This window comes from Lagopus muta, chromosome 5 (assembly GCF_023343835.1).
Source record: "Lagopus muta isolate bLagMut1 chromosome 5, bLagMut1 primary, whole genome shotgun sequence".
Lineage (NCBI taxonomy): Eukaryota > Metazoa > Chordata > Aves > Galliformes > Phasianidae > Lagopus > Lagopus muta.
In genome coordinates, this window is record NC_064437.1 from 45,299,524 (window position 1) to 45,318,631 (window position 19,108).

Genomic DNA, 19,108 nt, shown 5'->3' on the forward strand with positions numbered 1-19,108 from the left:
GGGTAGATAGATACTGCAGTATGCAAAAATGTTTGTGAGGTTATCCAAAACATCTGATTAATCCCTCCCCACATCAAGCAAGCTATCATAAAATCCTTACATTTTTTACATCATTCAACAGGTTTAGCTCTCCTAAATTCCATCACCCCAACATTTAAGCTACTGCTGATTCAACAGGAAATTCCCTTTCATGCTACGCATCTGAAAACATTCTCAGAAATACTAGCTGCCTACAAATCACTCTGAGATCCATCAGTATAAGAGTATGACCACATATACAGATTATACGTAGACTGTATAAGTCTCTAAACTGGTGAAAGTCAAATTATTAACCATTGCCACTTCTTAGTGTGCTATGGCATGTTTTGATTACACAACTGAGAAGAATCAGTCCTTGAGTATCAGAATGGTGTCAGCAGTACTAAGTCCTGCATTAATGCCTAGCTATCCTGTAACATAGATGGTAATTACAAAGGCACATCTCACACCAAAGTGTGCAGTTAACAGGCACCTGTTTTTGATATAGAGTCTGAGGAACAGAAATGAAAACAAAGCAACAGCACATTTTCACATAAATACATGCATATTAGCATGAAAACATACACAGGAGATCATATCAACAAAACATGTTTCAGTGATCCAGCTTACCATGATCCATAATAAGTAAAGAAAAATCATTCTTAAATTGAAAATTCAGGGGCTACAGAAACTTACTAAAGAAAACCTTAAGAACCATTTTGATTGGAAGTTTATTGCTTTCATGGTTTGGAAAAAAGACAAAAACCTCACAAATAACACAGCAGTCATCTAACGACTAAATGTGAGCTGACAGCTTTTTTTCCTGCTATGAAATACAAGCAAAAACTTTTGAAGACACAAACAGGACTGCACTGTATGAGCTTTAAAGTAAAATAAATATCACAAGTGGGAAATCATCATTGTCAATAGATGAGCTGTCTTGTAAAGCAGAAGATTCAGCAGTCTCTTAGCAAAATTCCAAACTGAAGCAATCTGAAACTACATTTCTTAAGCTCTGGCAAACAGCCTACAACAAGCAGTAATATCTATGATTACATAACTCTTGGCACTCATTTATATTCATTTATTCAAGTCATCTTGCATTTCAATCATGTTTAAAACTTGAGCGAATTTTAAGTTGGGGAAAAAAAGGAATTGATACAGTAATACTGTTAAAAAAAGATTGCACTGTAACTCCGAAGAGAACAACTACAGAAAAAACCCAACAAGTTTGTTCTTATATCACTGCTCTCCCTTGAACCTCCCAAGAGCCTGTTTAAATATAAGCTACTGATCATGCTTCGCAAATTATTATTATCTACGCAATGGAATTAATAACAAAGAAACTGATGCTATTGGTGAGCGTGAAACTCTTCTGCACCTCAACAGTAAAAACAATAATCAATGAATTTGTCATCCTTAATACCTGACTGCAGCATAAGCATTTCCAGACTCAGAAAAGTTAAATTGATTGCCAGGATGAAGAAACATTCCTAACACAAATTCAGGGCCTGAAGAATTACCCGGCTCTTGTACTAAACCCCGCTACACAGACTGGATGATGATGCTTGCTTCCAGTCTCTACTCACACAATTTAATTTGGTAACAGTTATGTATTTTTTGAGTATCTGTAATACAACTATCTTCATCTGTAAACATGCATTTTAATTCCATCCCCCTGACAGCATTGCTCAGATTCACCAGTTTCTCATGATACCAAAATAACTTTGTAGTTGCAAAATGCAAACAAATGCAGGGATTTCAAAAAGAAAGGTTCCACAGAATTACGAACCCTATGAACCAGAGTCACAAATCAGACAGTGAAAATACAGTCATACAACAAACAAAGCAGAACTCCATACATAAAGGAGCGGACACTTGCTCAAATTGAGACCTTTTATGCTTTGCCCTTCATTCTGGATGGTCTTTGTACCTGCACGTAACACTGCAGTTTCCTAGAAAGTCAGCTGTCAGTACAGGAGTGGTTTAATTAGGCTGTTCTACCAGGAGTCTTCACAAAGATGGTCAGTACTCAATTAAATGCTGAAAACTGCTGCATTTGCTGAGTCAGACATACTTTTCTCATCTTGAAACCTACTGCAGCACTGTGATATTACATTTCATACAAGCAACCACATCACTTCCATTAAATTCCAGAACACACAGAGCAGGGTCTGTTCCAGGCGCCCGGATACCAATGAACATTTCAGTGTAAATGCTGCAGCTTGTGGGTTACAGGAATTTTTACTGGCCAGTGACTGTGGCAAAAGGTGAGCATAAGTCTATAGCTTCACGTAAAGCCTGCTCCTTGGTATGGGAATTTCACTGCAATATACATTCAGAACTACATTTTTATTTATTTAGTTAAAATTCCCCATGCGTAATGCAACCTCCTACAAGCTAGATCCTACTACATTAACACTGGTCAAGTCTATCAGCATGAGCATAGAGCTTCCAAAGCATGGGAAAGGGTATTTCAAGAGAAAAGTCCAGATATTTCACATTCACTCCTTCCAGCAGGAACCAAGTTGCTCTGCTTTAGGAAACCACATACAATTCACCCAATACAACTTTGGATTTGTTTTCCCACAACCAGCAGTTTCAAGTTTCAGCTGTTCTGCCACTCCGACTGCACATGTTCTTGAGGTGTAGCTCCCTGACCTCCACAAGTGACGAGACAAGGTCTACCACGCATAAGATTCTGAACAACCTCTTAATAACAAATATCCCTGCCAGCAACGTAATCCAGCTTGGTGACCCCAGAGCTTGAAGATAAAGAGGTCTTTCACAAACCAGGTTCTGCTGTGGCAGTTATTGATCCGAGATTAACCATCTATAGGTGTATACATACACGCTCACTCAGTACATTTAAATAGAAGACAATCTGCTTTAGAAACAAGTTTTTCAGATTCATCAGAAAGAGGAAACAGGCAACTTCAAAACTCTAAGTTCAGAAATTTATTGTCCAGAGATCTTGAGGAAATGCCAATTTTTAAAGAGAGATTATAAACTATTTACTCATTTCGCCTGTCTTATAATTAAACAAGTTTTAATGAAGCCCTCAGCAGCATCCATCCAGTCACAGATCGGGTTCTGCAGATCTTAATGCATAGGACCACTTTTAGTTTTACTGCAGCAATCATTAATCCCTATGTCACACATCCTGTTTCAGCTTCCACACTCCGTAATATCTTATTTTGAAAGCAGTAACATCTCAGAAACTTTTGATTATGTTATGCTACCAATCACATCTGTTAACAAGTCTACTTGAAGAGCTGCAGAACACAAGCACTGAGGAGGAGGTGTGTACAATACATTACTTTCAAAAACAGGAAAAGCCATCTCTAGTCAAGGCTTGTCCCTCTACTTAAGTCATAAATTATCAGATAAATACAAAGAAGTTGCAAAATTGCAGCTAGGGATTTAGAATGAATGCAAGTATGTCCTTAATAAAATGCACAGCTATTGTACAGTTGGTTCTAATTAAAGAATGCAATGACTGAACCTGTCACTCCTAAGTGTCATCAGTAATCCTTAATCTCATGATGTGGTATTTTTTAGACTGAGTGGGTATCTGGCATCATTTCCAAGTGATCTAGATTTTAAAAACAAGCTACCTGTGAGAAAGAAGAATGTAAAAAAAATATAGTTTAGTTTTGTTCTGAGGGAGGAAACATAACAAGTTCCTAGACAAGTATCTAAAAGTATTTCGTAAAACATCCTCTCAAGTCTTTTTCGGAGGTATTAATGACAAATTCACAGCAGTTGTCTTAGATGTAAACGTAGGTGAACTTTGTAAAACAGAGGTGAACACGGCGGCTACCAAGAAAAGAGAAGGAGAAAAACAACAACAACAACAAAAAACAGCAACAAAAACACAAAAGAAGAACAACAACTTGTGCAACCTGCTGGTGACCTGAGAGTTACAATTCCATTCTGCCCCTCCTGCCTGCTCCTCACATGCCAGGAACAGCAGCAGCAGGCCAGCTCTCTGCTGCAGCATCAGGGTCAGGTAAGGATTGCAGCAGAGAAGGAAGGAGACTGCCATTGCATCCAGCAAGCTCTTTGCCATTTTTCCCCCTCCGAACTATTCTTTAAAATGATACAGCTAATCAGCTCCATCCTAACACTTCCATCCCAACTACTGATGCAAGAGGCAAGGTATTTGATTCCCCGACAAAACAGCAGCACCTAAATAAAACGCAGAGAGAAAGGAGATCCTGACAAGGACTACCAGTACATGATTCCTTCAGCATTATGTCCATCATGAAGCCATCTACTGTATTATTCTCAGTACAACACGTACTGTTTAACAAGGAACAGGACTGACACTTGCCTTAAGCACAGCCACACGACAGCGTCTTCAGAACTACCCCAACAGAGTCAGGGGCACCAAGAGCAGCACACGTGAGCCAGGAGCCGAGGCAGCGCTCGCACCCCGTGAGCCCCACGAGCCGATTTAGGATGACAACGTTAAGAAGCAGCTAGCAACACGACAGCAACCAGCACCGCCGGCATCACCCAGATGTACCCTTCCCGTCCTCTATCGGGGAAGTTCGGAGCACTTTAAGACATCGCGGCTCCCTTCCCCAGCAGCCGTTCTATCAGTCAGGGGCCGAGCCCTACCGCGGGACGCCCATCCCCACAGCGGTACCCGGCCCGCTGGCTGCACCCCGCGGGACAGCGGCGGGCCCTGGGCCGGGTAGCGCGCACCTGCACCCCTCAATGGCGGGGCCCGGGCCACGCCGCGCCCGCCAGGCTGCGCCCCCCGGTACCACTCACCTCGCGGGGCCGGGGCGCGGGGGGAGGAGCCTCCTCCAGGCGCCGCAGCGGCTCCCCCTGCTGCCGGCTCGTCGTCCCCTGCTCCCGCCGCCGGGCTGTGCCGAGGCGGCTGCCCCCGCTGCTGCACTGCCCCCCTGCCGGCAGCCGCCGCTACTCCCCCTACCGCCGCGGCTCGCCTCGCCTCGCCTCACCTACGCCGCCATTTTGTTTCGCCCTGTTGTACTTAACGTGAATCCGACATGACACTGATTACAGCCCAATGGAGTCCCATTAAAACCTTACCTACCCCCACGCCCCGCCCACCGGCGCCCGCCATTGGGTCGTCCTGCGCACGCCGCTCTACTTTCATAGGCTGCGCACCCACGTCCATCAAACGCCCACACCGGCCCCGTTCCGCCCGGCAACCGGCCCGCCTGCCCCATTGGAAGGCGGGGCGTGTCAATCACGAGACACGCCCCTTCCCTCCACGCGCGGCCCCGCCCTCCCTCCAGAAAGGGTGGTGCCGGGAGCTGTCATTGGCTGCCAAAGCCGCCACACAGCCGCGCGGCCCGCCGACTCCCGCAGCCCGGCCCGCCTCATTGCTGGGGCCTCGCACGCCGGCGATTGGTCTCCGACTACCGGCGGAGGAGCGAGTTCTCGAGGGCCCGCCCTCCCGTTGGCTGCCCCTGCCGTCCGTCTGGCTCCCCCGGCTTCGCTGCCCTCCCCCACCCGCCGCTGCCCCACCCGCTCCTGCCGCCGAAGTTTGTTCGGGAGGGTGAGCGCCAGGAACAGACACCGGCAGCGGCCGCCTCAGGCAGCCCGGGAGGGCGGGCGGGCGCGCGACACACACGATCGAGCTGCCTTAAATCTCGAGCGTCACGCGCGCGCTTCAGATGCTGCCGCTCGTCCGGGCGGGCGGGATGGAGCGGCGCGCTCCCAGCACGGCCCTCCCGAGGTGCCTGGCGCTGGCAGCCGCTTATCGCGCACACACACCCCGCACCGCGAAGGGAGGGAGGGAGAAGGAGGAGAAGGAGGAGGAGGGGTGGAAGCGAGGACGACGACAATGACTCCCGGCTCTACAGCCGCACGCAGCTCCCTGCAAGTTTCGCCATGCGAAGCGCAGGGACTCCTCTGTCACCCCGCCTGCGAGGGAACAATTGCCGCCTCGGCGAGGCGGGGTGTGAGCACGCAGCGCAAAACCTCGGCCATCCGCTGCCTCCCCCCGCCCCATCAGCCCAGCCATCGCCTCCTGCTGCTGCTCCCCGCGCCTGCAAAGCGCACCGCGTTGCAACGCGTTTACCGAGCGCGAATGTCTGCAAACACGTGCATCAGCCTCCAATGCAAAGGGAGGGGGGGAAGGGAAAGAAAAAAAAAAAAAAAAAAGAAAAAAAAAAAGTGCCCCGGCTGTGACAAGTCCTCTGCACCGCGCGAGGGGAGAGAGAAGGGTGATTACGGCAAATCGCAGCCCGTCACCCAGCGCGGAACCAGCCCCGCCGCACGCTCACCGCTACCCCGCGTAACTCCGGGCAATCTGACCTCGGCTGCAGGTCCCCTCCGCCGGCCGTGACCTCCTTTCTCTGCCCGTGCGTGCGTCTGCAGAGCGGTTCCTGCGGAATGTGCTGCCCCTGAAACGCGATCGCGGCTCCTCTCTCTCTCTCGCTCGCCCGCTCCCGCTCCGTCTCTCGCTCGCTCGCTCTCTCTCCTGGCCGCAACCAGAGCCAGAACACAACAACAACACGGCCTCCCCCACCCCCTTCCCCAAACACACGCCGAAGAGCCCCAGACGAGCCGGGAGGGGGTGGAGGGAATCCCCCGGCAGTGGATGGATGGCACCGGTTACCTTCCGCGAGCCTCTTCGCGAGAGGGGGCAAAAAGCAGACGGATGCCGAGAGCATACCTTGTGCCTCCCCTCCTCCTCGGCGGGCGCCTCTTCGCACTCCCGGCGCTAAAGGTGGACGGCCGGATCGGCTCCGGCGGGGGAGGGGAGCCGCGCCGGCAATTAGCGCCGAGGAATTAACGCCGAGCCCGGCCCGAGCCTCGGCCTCCCGGTGCGGGCGGGCGCGGATCGCGAGCGCCGGTGCGGAGACACAGGACCTGATAACAGCTAATTGAAAGGTTAATCTACATAGGCTGTGACAGAAGAGGTCCCTCCCCACTTTTTTATCTGCTGTTGGCAAGTGGGAAATTGAGAGCTCCCCCCACCTTTTTCCCTCAAAGAGAGAAAGAAAGAAAAAAAAAAAAAAAAAAGAGAGAGAGAGAGAGAGAGAGAGCGAGCAAGGGGAAAAAGGAGGCAATAAAGTTTGGGGGAGGCGCGGCCCCGCGGCCGCCGTTGGGCTGAGGAGGGGGCGAGCAGGGCGGGAAGGCCGTGCAGCCATGGAGCCATGCTGCCAAGGGCCGCGCAACCAACGCGTGAAAGTTTTAATTCTCGAGGTGGTTTTGTCAGTCATGGTTCGCAAACACCTCTTTTCGTTCAAGTGACCAGACATTGTGGGCTGTGGGACCAGGCAAGGGAGGAGGAGGCGGTCCTGCCCACCTGGGCAGCTCCTCCAGTTAGCGCCAACCCTGAGCCCCATTCCTGAGCCCCATCCCTGACATCCTTTGCCATGTGTTTGGGTGCCACTCTGCCAAGCTTTGTAGGATTAACGTCTGGTCCTGAAAAGGAAAAGATATTTATATAAAATAATAATAATAATCATTGTGCACACAGAGGGGGAAAAGAAAGAAATTAGTGTGGGTGGCAAATGACCTCCTACAAAAAATCAGCGAGGTCTTTCCTAGATCATGTATTGCACGTAGACCAGTAACGGGAAAAAATGTTTCCATAATAATGTATTAGCCATTTAGGTTTAGTGCAACTTTTTCAGTCAATTCCTGTGGATACTGAATAAGGAAGCTCCTTAGTGATGTTTCAGAGCGCTGTAACATTGAATGACCTACTTACAGACATCACCAGGTGAAAATGTTTTTCTAGCGCATAGCTGTGATACCGTACCTGTTGACTGAAGAGCTGGTCTTTTAGTGGCCAGATGCAGCCTTTTAAATGTAGAACAGCAGACTGAAATGTGTAGTAACCTAATTTTTATTGGAAAATCCTTCAAAGTTCATGTATTATGTAGGATTTGGCTGTGATTGAAAATGGTTTTTAAATTATTGGAAACAATATAAATCATTACAGCATAATTTGTAGCAACGGCATTCTGAATGTTGTGTCAACATTTCCATTATAGACATTTTTTTTTCCTGGGAAATTTACAACTTGTTTAGTGGTAAGAGAGAAAAATAATCTCTTGAAACTGAAACTTGGCATGGTGCAGCCCAGTTCAGGAAACAAAACACTGGAGAAAACTTGACAATCTGTTTGGCCATTTTAAAATTATGAGTGTGCTGAAGAATAACACAGAAAAAAAAAATCATAAAAGTCTCTACTTTAAATACGTGCATTTGTCCTTTTTATAAAAATAAACTTTAGAGGACAATATATCCTTAGGTATTGAGTTCCAGGTTTTAATATATTCGAAAATCTTTTGTTTGAAGATAAAGTCCTACGGATCTTGACATTTACAGGTGTATCTAATACTATGTAAAGCACATGAACTTCTTTATGGATTAATCGTTCTCCAATGAAATTAGATCCGCTATCACTGTCAATTTTACTCTGTCCCAAGAAACAGTACTACTATTTCAAAAGAATTGCAACATGTGAATTTTGGGCAGTTCAACTTGAAAAACAATTGGTAGTCTGAAACAATGTGTGTTGCACAGACAAACCATACGTGCCAGAAACACTTCGGAGCTAACCAAGAATGTCTAGTATGTTAGGCACGTTTTGCTTTCTGATCTAGATAAGAAATCCTTCTTTTCTTCTGTGTAAACACAACAATTCCTATTTAAAACTGAAGCTATATTAAAAACAACCATTGAAAAGTTATAAGCCCATCCAAGGAAGTCAGTGTAAGCAAATCAAATAAGCAAATCAAGCAAATAAAAGTTGAGCATGTATGTCTACTACTGCAAAACTCTGGGGCATCTACTCTCCCACATACTCTATAGAACTGATGAGGTACAATGACATTTAATGCCCCCAGATAGCAACAAGTGCCTGGACGCCTTCACATCAAATATACCCATCCCATCTTCTAAAAACACATCCCTATTACTAAAAGTAAAAAAAATATACAATGCTCTCTAAACTCAAAGACACTCTCATCTGCTTTTAGAAGGAAGTTCTATGGGCCAGTTCACCCTGTTCCGTTAATTTCCTTGCTTCAATTACATTGTAAACACTGTTATGTTTGTTGTTTTTTTCTTTTTTTCTCCCTTTGGAAAAATATATTTGGTTGCACATCTGCATTGAAGTGTTCATAGTAACTATATCCTTACTTTCAACTGTCCTTAAGATGTTTCCAAAACCTCATGTACAGTGGCTATTTTTGAATCACAAGAAAGAGAAAGCAAGAAGCTAAGGGGGAGCATGGTGGGAGTTAAATTCAATTCTCAAAAATCGAAATCTGAAGATTACTGTATATAGAGCAGTGAGACTATAGTAAGTCAGGGTGGAGACTTAAATGAAGGCTAGCCACACGCAGACCAGATTCATCACTGTACAGAAAAGAAAGCGAAATTAGAGTTTGAACACTTGTCTGAAATCAGCAAAAATATTTTTGTGCATTCAACCACTGCCATGTATAAGATTTTTTCTTTGAGGGCTTTAATCACTGGTGGAGTTCCATTACAATCAGTGAGGTTACAGCATAGTTAGGAAAAATAATATGGTTGTCCATATAATTGTTATAGCAACAGATCTCCATGGATCTTTAGGACCATTGAGAGTGAAGTTTTGACCCGTTTCAAAGTCAGTGGCAAAACTTTCTCTGCCTTTAACAAAGCCAGGATGTTCTTTCTATTATTACCATACATACCCACATATGTGAATACACTCACCTGGAAATTGCCTTTCCTGGCAAGCTGCTGAAAGAAGTGACCTTGGGGAGAAAATTCACTATAAGAGTGCAGTCTTCTCAGCCTCTACAGCTATCCCAAGCATGTCCCCGTTGACTGGCCTCATGCATATATTCTTTACTTTTACTTACCTCCTCTGCTTGGCTTACCTGCCATGGATTCAGCACCTTCCATGCATCCCTGACCTTCAACTTTATATTTGTTCTAGACCTAAACTTTCTTTTCCTTCCTTCCTTCCTTCCTTCCTTCCTTCCTTCCTTCCTTCCTTCCTTCCTTCCTTCCTTCCTTCCTTCCTTCCTTCCTTCCTTCCTTCCTTCCTTCCTTCCTTCCTTCCTTCCTTCCTTCCTTCCTTCCTTCCTTCCTTTTTTATTCTTTTTTTTTTTTTTTTAACTTAGGATTTTCTTTTTACAGCCCTGTGTGTTGCAATTCCATCTGAAAGATTAATCCATGTAACTAAGTCTACCCTAAGCTAAATACAAACTGCAGGTTTCTTGGCTTCTGTGTAGGGATATGCATTACTGCCCGCAACAGAGCATCACTGTACTATTTAAACGGTATTAATTAACTATAGTATGTATCATACAAATGTATACATGCATTTAGTTATACACACATGGGGTGAATAACCTATGGGCACAATTACTGATCATTTGCTGTCTCATCTATTATACCTAATAAATTTAAATAATAATATATAATAGTCTTCTATTAGTCTTCTTGATACAGGGGCATTTTAATTCCTGAAACTAACAGCTTATAAGGTAAATGCTACAGCAGTCTCAACTCAAGAGCTGAGATTGGTATGATACTATAATTTGGAAATAAATGTTTGTGGTAGATCAGCTGTCATCCCACAGGGACAGAGACAGTGACTTTTTATAATAAATCCCACATGTTCCATTCTACTCCAGCAAATATTCCACGCTGTCAGATCAAAGTACTTCACAATCCTTAATTAATTAGTTCCTATAAGAGCTCTGTTAGATGAATGCATACTATTTTTCCTGTTCTCCAATCAGGGGTACAAAGAACAGAGCACAGCCATCAGAAGGGGATGCCAACATAAGGAAGAATCTGTCTGCCTGGGTTCCAGGGGCCTTGCTCTAGTCACAGGGGGTCCTGTCATGGAGATAGCTGTGCTAGCCCAGGAGAAGAAACTTGCTCAAAATGCACATTTGAGACCCTGTGTCTTCTTGCTGTATTAACTACTATACATGTTTGAAGCAGCAGAACAAAGATATAGGGGCACAATGGAATAAAGCTAAAAGCAAAGCAGAAAAAGCAGGTGGTTCTTATAGATGACAGTATCCTGTGCAGCAATGTCTTTCCTATATACAGTATCTCACAACACATTATTTTATACACATTATAAAGGATTAGTAAGTGATTAATAGGCATTTTAATAAACGGTAATCAGTTCTTATTAGTCCAGTGGGTTATCAGGTTTTTTGTAACAATCATTGTCACCTGAAACACTTCCTGTCGATGTATTTAAACTCTGTAGTCTTTACCTGCTACCTCGCAAATGGAATCTCAGTGTGACCCAAAACAAATTATCTGAAAAGGATTACCACCGAGGCTGCACAGTAAAATGTTAGTTATATTTATATTGGATTTAAATTTCTCCCTTTACCACATAAAATGCACTGATATGACAGGAAGCATTTTGTTGCTGTGTGCAAGAGTAGTGTTTTCTAGGCTAATCCCGGGAGGAGGGCCGAGGATATTGCAGGCCTCTGTATCACTCAGTATCACTGAACTTGGAGCAGCTTTGTGTTTTTGTACACATACACATCAATGCTTTGTGAGAGCAGCTGATGAGATGACGGATGGAACTGAAAATAAATAGGGATCAGTTTGCTCTGAGCGAGTGAAAGCTGCTGTAATCAGGGGCCGTTCATGTCCTTCTTGCTACTGTCCTGCTGCGATTAGTTAGGCTAGGTGAAAGGGGAGGATGCTGCTGTTTGCAGGAACCATTTTAACACCTCAGCTTGTCTTTGTGAGCTTTAAAGTAATTAACTCTCCAATCATTATCGGTTGACTTTGTCCGCAGGTTTAGGTTTCCCTCCTGCTGTTCCCTTTGGGGATATTGGGTTGTCACTTTATAAGGGGGGGGGGGGCGGGGGGGAGGATTCTTTGTAGAGTTTGCACAAAATCCCTTTCACAGCTTTCCAACAGCTTTTTGTACTCTCCAAACTGCTGGAATATTCCCTTTCTGTTTTAATGAACATTACTTTTATAACTTTCTCCAGATCCAACTGGAAAAGAAGTGTGTGTGTGGGGGGGGGGGGAGATAGGGGGGAGGGGGAGCCTTTCTAGAAAGCCTTGCTGAGCCCTTCAGATGAAAAGAAGGACATCCTCTGTACTTAGAAGCCAATAAAAGAGATTGCAAAGGCAGCTTTGCTAAATAAGGTTACTTTGAGCCACTGAAGGATCCTGACAGTCCTTAATGTGACTGAATGAATCCTCACAACTTCCAACTGTGATGTGGTGTACTACATTCTAGCTCAGTTTTAGCCAGGGGAAAAATTCCAGACTTGAAGATGCTGGTAGTCCCTTAACGGTCTAACATTGCCAAGAAACATGGAGAAAAAGTGGGAGGAGAAAGCTTGACCCTACTTTTATTAATCCCATCCTCATCCAATTTCTGCTGCATTTTTTAAAATCCTAATAATAAGCTGTAGAAATCGCCATGTTACCAGCCACCTAATTTGGAGACTTCTCTGACTCTGCACAGCCCTCGGTGTATAACAGGACTAGACAAGCAGCCAGAGCAATAAGAAGTATGAGCAAAAGGCACACCCAGCGCATTTCAGGCTCAACGGATAGAGAAAACCCTCACCTACTGCAGAGCTGCTTGGAGCACTTCCCCTTTCGGTTTCTGCTCAGCATCTCCTGGCACACCCACCTTCTCATGAAAGATGGGAGCTGGGGAAATAACCCACATGACAAACCAGATCTAAATTTGCTGAGTTCAGGTCTAGAAAAACCATAGGTCTGTTCTGTGTCATTCAGAAGCTGAACAGCCTCATCTGCAGCCTTCTCCTTTTGCAGCTTTTAACCAGGCAGGATTGGGTTGATCTCAAGGGCACAATCACTGTCTCAGATGGAGTTTTAGCAAAGTCTGCATGATGCTTTCTTTACTTTCTTTGCTGGCAGTTTAGTTGTGAGATTCCCTTGCTAAATAAAGCTCTGGCCACACAAACAATTTATTTCAGTCACTTCCCATAGCTGCCAATGCCAGAGCAGCTCTACCTGTGTTAGCTACACCAGGAGGCCTGTCAGAGTCAGATGGCAATATACCACATCAATTCAAGCACCTTTCAGTAACCTTTAGATTTGCTCAACACTGCTGTAAAAATAGCCAGTGGCTTGCTAGAGCTCCCAAACTAACTGGTTCTTAAATTATTGTCACTCACAGCAGGATTTTGTATTAAATATCCTTTGGGATGAAAAATTGAGTGATAAGGGATTTGGGGGGGGGCAGGTGGGATTTGTTTTTTTCTAAGCCAGGTAATGAGAATGTGAACTATTGTAGCAGCTAGGAAGAACTGAGGTCATAATATTTGAGGGTCCAGAGGTGGGCCACAAAGATGATTAGAGGGCTGGAGCACCTCCTCTATGAAGACAGGCTGAGGAAGCTGGGCTTGTTCATCCTGAAGAAGGCTGTGGGGCGACCTCACTGCAGCCCATCAGTACCTAAAGGGAACCTTCAAACAGGAGGGGAGTAAACTCTTTGAAAGGGTAGATAACTGCAGGACAAGGGGAAATGGTTTTAAGTTGAGGGAGGGAAGATTTAGGTTGGATGTCAGGGGGTAATTCTTTACAGAGAGAGTGGTGAGGTGCTGGAACAGGCTGCCCAGAGAGGCTGTGGATGCCCCATCCTTGGAAGCATGCGAGGCCAGGTTGGATGGGGCCCTGGGCAGCCTGGTCTGGTATTAGATGGGGAGGTTGGTGGCCCTGCATGTGGCGGGGAGTTGGAGATCATGATCCTTGGGGTCTCTTCCAACCCTGGCCATTCTGTGATAATATATCAGTGCTGGAAACATGAAGCATCTTCATATGCATTGAGCTATACAAACTGTCTCTTCAGTGGTACATGGGATAGTTAGCTGGTGATTTATCAAGATGCCAGGAAAGAAATTGCATTATCCAGCACAGTGAAGCCCTTTGTTTATTTCTTTGAAACAAAACAGAAAAACAAACAAACAAACAAACTCACCAACTCACAGACAGAAGCAAGTTCCACCTCTCAGCTGATGGAGAGGGTCAGAATCGCCTCCCTAGCCCTGGCTAGAACCCCCCCTGTCATCCACATCTCATTCGCCTTTGTTATGCGATATCCCACAGTGCCAGCTAAGTCAGGGAGTTGTCACACTCCTGGCTGGTGCAGCAGGATACAAAATAGCTGGGGGTGGGGAGAAAGACTGGAATGGTTGGGAGGTGGAAGGGAAAAGGCCCTTTTTTTTGTGAAAACAGTAGCACCAGCTGCATCCTGCAAGTCGCTAAATTAGCCAGTCAGTTGTTTTTCTTTTAATTTTTGTGTGAATTCAAGAATAGGTTGTGGATGTCTTGGCAACTCATGAATGAGGCTCTTTATGAAAGAATTCACCTTGCAGAGGGGCTGCTGTCAGATGCACAAGCCTCTTTCCATTAATTAAGCTGCAGAACATCCCCTGTTTTTTTTTTCCCCATCCCTCTCAACGCCTGGATAATCAGGCCCTGTGCCTTTCCACAACACCACCGCTGCCTCCCATGCTCCTCACAGCATTTCACCCACTCCGTTAATTCTGGGCTGCCAGATTTATAATTTTTTTTTTTAATCTTAGCTTATTGCTGCTAAGTGAGGTATCATGCCAACTGAGCTACGAATGAAGATGAATATTCTGCTTCACTGCAACCAGTAGCACTCCTAATGCACTATTTTCAGCTGAAGGGTGGCCTAAGAACAAAGTGGGATATTTTCAAAATCTCAGCTGAGAGTTAATCAACTCCTATTGTCTTGCAGCAGAGCTGGGTGCTTTACTTGCATCTCCATTGAGGTACCTCCTCTGCTGTTGCTCACATAGAGCTTCGCACAGAAAGCGTGGAGATCTTCCACATATACTAGCAGCGATCTCCTATTTGATGGGCATCAACTAAAGCAGGTGGGGTTGGGGTGTGATTATGGATGTAGTTTAGCATGAACAGGCAGACAAGTGTGGAGCAGCAAGAACCCAGGGCAATGAGCCCTCACCTGGCTGTGCCACCGTCTGAACAAGGAGCGTGACTGCAGCTGAAGAGCCTTGACATTTTTAGTGGGTATGCTCAGGTGTGTATTCGTGGTGTTATTCACCTGCTTCAGGGAATAATCCAACATCCTTTAAAACCAGTGAAAGATCTCCTCTGACTTTGCTGAGCTCACTATTGTGTTGCAAGTGTCTGCATGTTTGGGCTTATGTTTGTATTCTGAGCGACTGGGATTTTAAATCAGCCTTACAGAGTTACAGTATGTGGTATTAATGACAAGCATTTAAATGACAAGCTTTTAAAAACAAATCTGTTCATTTTCCTTCTTTTTCAGGTAAAGCTGAACATTCGTTTCCTGAAAATGAAGCAATCTTAAGTAGAGCACACAAATTAATTAATCTGGACTAAATTAAAATAACTTGAAGTTAAATAAAGAGCTCATCTGTGGCCTCTGCTTTTTGTGTGAAGCAAGGGAAACATAAAAGAATCAAAAAGAAAGCAAATATCAAATTATCTAACAGGAAAGGAATCTACAAAGATATGTAATAAACTCTAACATTACATCATAAAAATAACTTTCTCACTGCAAACGCCAAAAAACGATCACTGAATTAGTAGTAATAGTGAGTAAGAAAATAACAAATGCTTTATAATGGAAATATGCATTTTCTTCTTTCTGGGATTGCTGGGATTTTCTAGAGATTATGAAATTATCTGTTTATAATATAGGTTTTCCTCACAGTAAAATTTGAAACACTTATATTATGGAGGTAGAAACTGTATGAATGCAGACAACACCTCCAACAATGAGCATTCACAATAAACTCAACTACTTCACTACTGAACTTTGACTTTTTAATCCAGTGCCATAATTTGATTAAAATGAAAACATTGAATATTTACTGATAAATGGAGAAGATGGAGGAACGTAAGAAAAATATTTCTACTTTCATTAGCTTCAGGGAAAATAAGCCTTATTTCTTTCTATTGTCATCTCCTCTGAGAATGAGGCGAATTCCTGTGCCTACATATACCTATCTCAGAAAAGACACTAATATTGCTGAAGAGATGAAACAATAGTAGCCAGCAGCATCTCCCAAGTGTTAAACACATGGCACTGTCTCTAGTCTTGCTGGAAGCTCCTTGTTACTGTTTTCCTAACTGTTATGTAGGAATGACACCATAATGTCTTGGATTGAAGCAGACCTGGAACTCAGAAATGCTCCTGTCTGTGTGAACACTGGGCACTGTCAAAGATAATGCATTCAGCTTGGGAGGGTACTTCTGGATATACAGATAAGCCCATTCAATTTCAATTGCTGCATGTTTTTTCCCCTATTATAACAATTAACCTCTTATAAAAGAATTAGCACTGAGTTTACATGTTGACTCTATAGACACTGGATAATTGCTTTGAAAGAAAAAAAAAAAAAAAAAGAATCTCTAGAAAATTACATTTCTCCTTTTGCTTCTAAAATTACAAACTTCAGAGTTCCCAGCTGGTAATATAAGCAATCAAAACTGGGTCTCTTGAGTGCAGTTGCATGACACACATGAACAACAATCTCATTTCATAAAGAATTAACCCGCAGCCCACCATGCTCACTGCTTCCCACTCCTGCCACCACGGCTGTCTGATTGGAGCACTGTAGCTCCCACTTTGCACAGGCAGCAATGTCTGGGAGGGCTGGGTGACACCAAAGCCTCACCATATCAACAGAAGGGCCTACTTCACTTTGATACTTCTTGATCTATTTAAAATTCTCTAATTTTTTTTTTTTAATTATTATTTTTTTTTTTTTTGGTCTCCCTTTCAAGAGAAGGTAGAAGGACAGGAATCATTTGTTTTGGGTTGATAATTCAGTTCTCTAAGTGTTCCAAGCATAGGATCACAAAAGGAAAGCATGAGACATAGACCCACAGATTCAAATGGGGAAAAGCTGGTAAATTTTCTTCCTTCAGCAGGATCCCTGCCTGCAAGGTGCTCCTTAGAGCTTAGACTTAAGGATAGCCTGCAAATAAAACCCAGAATGACCAAAGAATTTAGTCGTGAGCCTCCCTCTATGAGTTATCTCAGAGTGATCCAAGTAGAGGTTCTCTCAACATGTCCTCAGTGCTTCACAGTCTGAAGACCTTGGGCAATCAAGAGATTTTTCCTGGGGTTCGGGTAAGTTTAAATCCCTCCTCACCAGTATTTAAACTACTGCAATCCCAATGATAGTCCCAAATCAGTTCTTCTCCTTTATTACTCTCTATTGCAGTGACTATCTAGAGTAAACAGTTGCTGTATTCCTCACCAGTAATCAATTCAGCAACCTGTAACCATTTGCTTCTTTTACTTCAAGTCTGTTTTGAAGTATTTTTAGCCTAAACATTCAAACGAGCACCACATCATCCAGTTGTGTCAGGCTGCCTTTCAGAGGGCTTTGTGCTACAAACTCCAGTCTGGAGAAAGGTTATTCACACATTCAGAAGACTGACTTTGCAGGCATATGTACATGTTTGTATTTGAAATTTCAGGACTGACAGCCGTTCAAAACCAATTGCCTTCTCTTGGGACAGGAACATGATCCTTTATTTCTCTTTGATCTGAGAACTGACACTACTGTGATCTCCATTGCAAGTCTAACAACATTCAGCATGCTGTGCTTTACAGGCAGGACTGACTGCTCGAGTGGAGGGACTCCATGCTGCCCTTCAGGAAACTGTTGCTTTTTTAATTTTTTTTTCCTTTCTTTTTTTTTTTTTTTTTTATCCCCATGTTGTAGGGAAAAAAAAAAAAAGCTTTTAGACATGACATGATCCACACGGACTCAAACAACAGTTGATTTCAGCAGCATCTTACATTTTTCCAACAGCTTCACCTGTGCAGTTTAGTACAAGACTTTTTCTTCAGATCAAAAGACGCAACAGATGACCAAATATGCAGTGAAGAAATAAACCTATTCCCCACGTGCACCAAGAAGCACCACTACATGCCAGATTCCCCTGACAAATGCATGTAGTCAGAGCCCAGGAAAATCAGCACTCCACAGGGCACGCATCATTCCAGAGTGGCAGCTGCCTGCCAGCAACAAAAGTCTGGCTTCTTTTCTTATGGTGAATTACAATAGAGCACGGCAGTCATTGCAAGTCCAGCAAAAAGGGGGGCTGCATTCGGTGTGCTGCTCAGCTGAGGGGCATCATTTGGACTGAGTAAGCCACAGCTGACAGCTTCAGGCTCGTGCCTCCTGCCCAGGGCCCTGTCCTGTCCTCTGCTGCAGTGCCAGGCTGCACGTGTCCCACCAGCTGTGCTGTGTACCAGGCTCCTGGCACATGGGAGCCTTATGGCTATGCTTAAGAAGGCAGAATCATCTGCAGCTGTGAAACACACTTAAAAACCAAAAGGACTCAGGTGCTCGGAACTGCATGTATAATTCTAAAATCCCAAATAAGGAAGAGCCTGAAACTTCAGAAGACTTAAGTGAAATTCAGAGACTGATTCAAGTTCTTTTGACAGAGATAAATGAGCTACATCCACTCACGGAAAGAAAAACAATTTTATGATCATGTTAGTAGAATTGTTTCTAATTAATTCACAATCAATATTTCATACTGCTGAAGCAAGGTCTGAGACAAGCGACAAAAAATCCTTCATCTGATGCATCCCAGCAGTAGCCTGGGTGCTGAATCACCATTTCTAACCGTTACTCACAAGTTTTTCTGATAGCTTTTTACTCATCTCTTACATACTTTCAGCTCCTGGACTTACATGAGCTACAGCAGCAGGCCAGCAGCCAGTGGGACACATGGGCTGGCAACAGGGCAGGGCAGACCCCAAAACCACAACCAGGTTTGATCAAGATTGAAGCTCACCACACAGGCCTATGGTGAAGAGGCAGGTCCCGAGGCCAGACTGGGCAGTCCAGTGGCCAGAAGGCCTGTAGTGAAGAGATAGCACCAAGGTGAAGAGAACAATTCAGCATATGAACTGCAATGTGAATAAAATGAACCCACAGCCAGCCATACGCATAGCAGTGCAACTAGCAACTAATGCTTCTGTTGGATAGTCCAAGGCTGAACTGAATTAAGGCTTACGGATGGGAGCTGGTGGAGGGGGAGTCCCAGGTGAGGCTGGTCAGGGCCATCAGTAGTTACACAC

At 44.5% G+C, this 19,108-nt stretch overlaps 2 protein-coding genes across 24 annotated transcripts in view; one reads left to right on the forward strand and one right to left on the reverse strand.

Annotated features, from left to right (window-relative positions):
* Window positions 1-6,935, reverse strand: part of KAT6B (lysine acetyltransferase 6B) — a 92,473-nt gene extending 85,538 nt beyond the window's left edge. Inside the window, exons 1-2 of one of the 7 annotated variants that reach the window (XM_048945529.1) lie at window positions 6,677-6,935; window positions 6,316-6,386 (exon numbers count right to left, since the gene is read on the reverse strand). The gene's annotated coding sequence lies outside the window, so the exon portion shown is untranslated. The other 6 variants (XM_048945527.1, XM_048945530.1, XM_048945525.1 and 3 more) reach the window with 6 other exon arrangements.
* The window catches only part of LOC125693507 (calcium/calmodulin-dependent protein kinase type II subunit gamma), a 761,290-nt gene that overhangs the window by 149,710 nt on the left and 592,472 nt on the right, over window positions 1-19,108 (forward strand). The gene's annotated exons all lie outside the window — the stretch shown is intronic.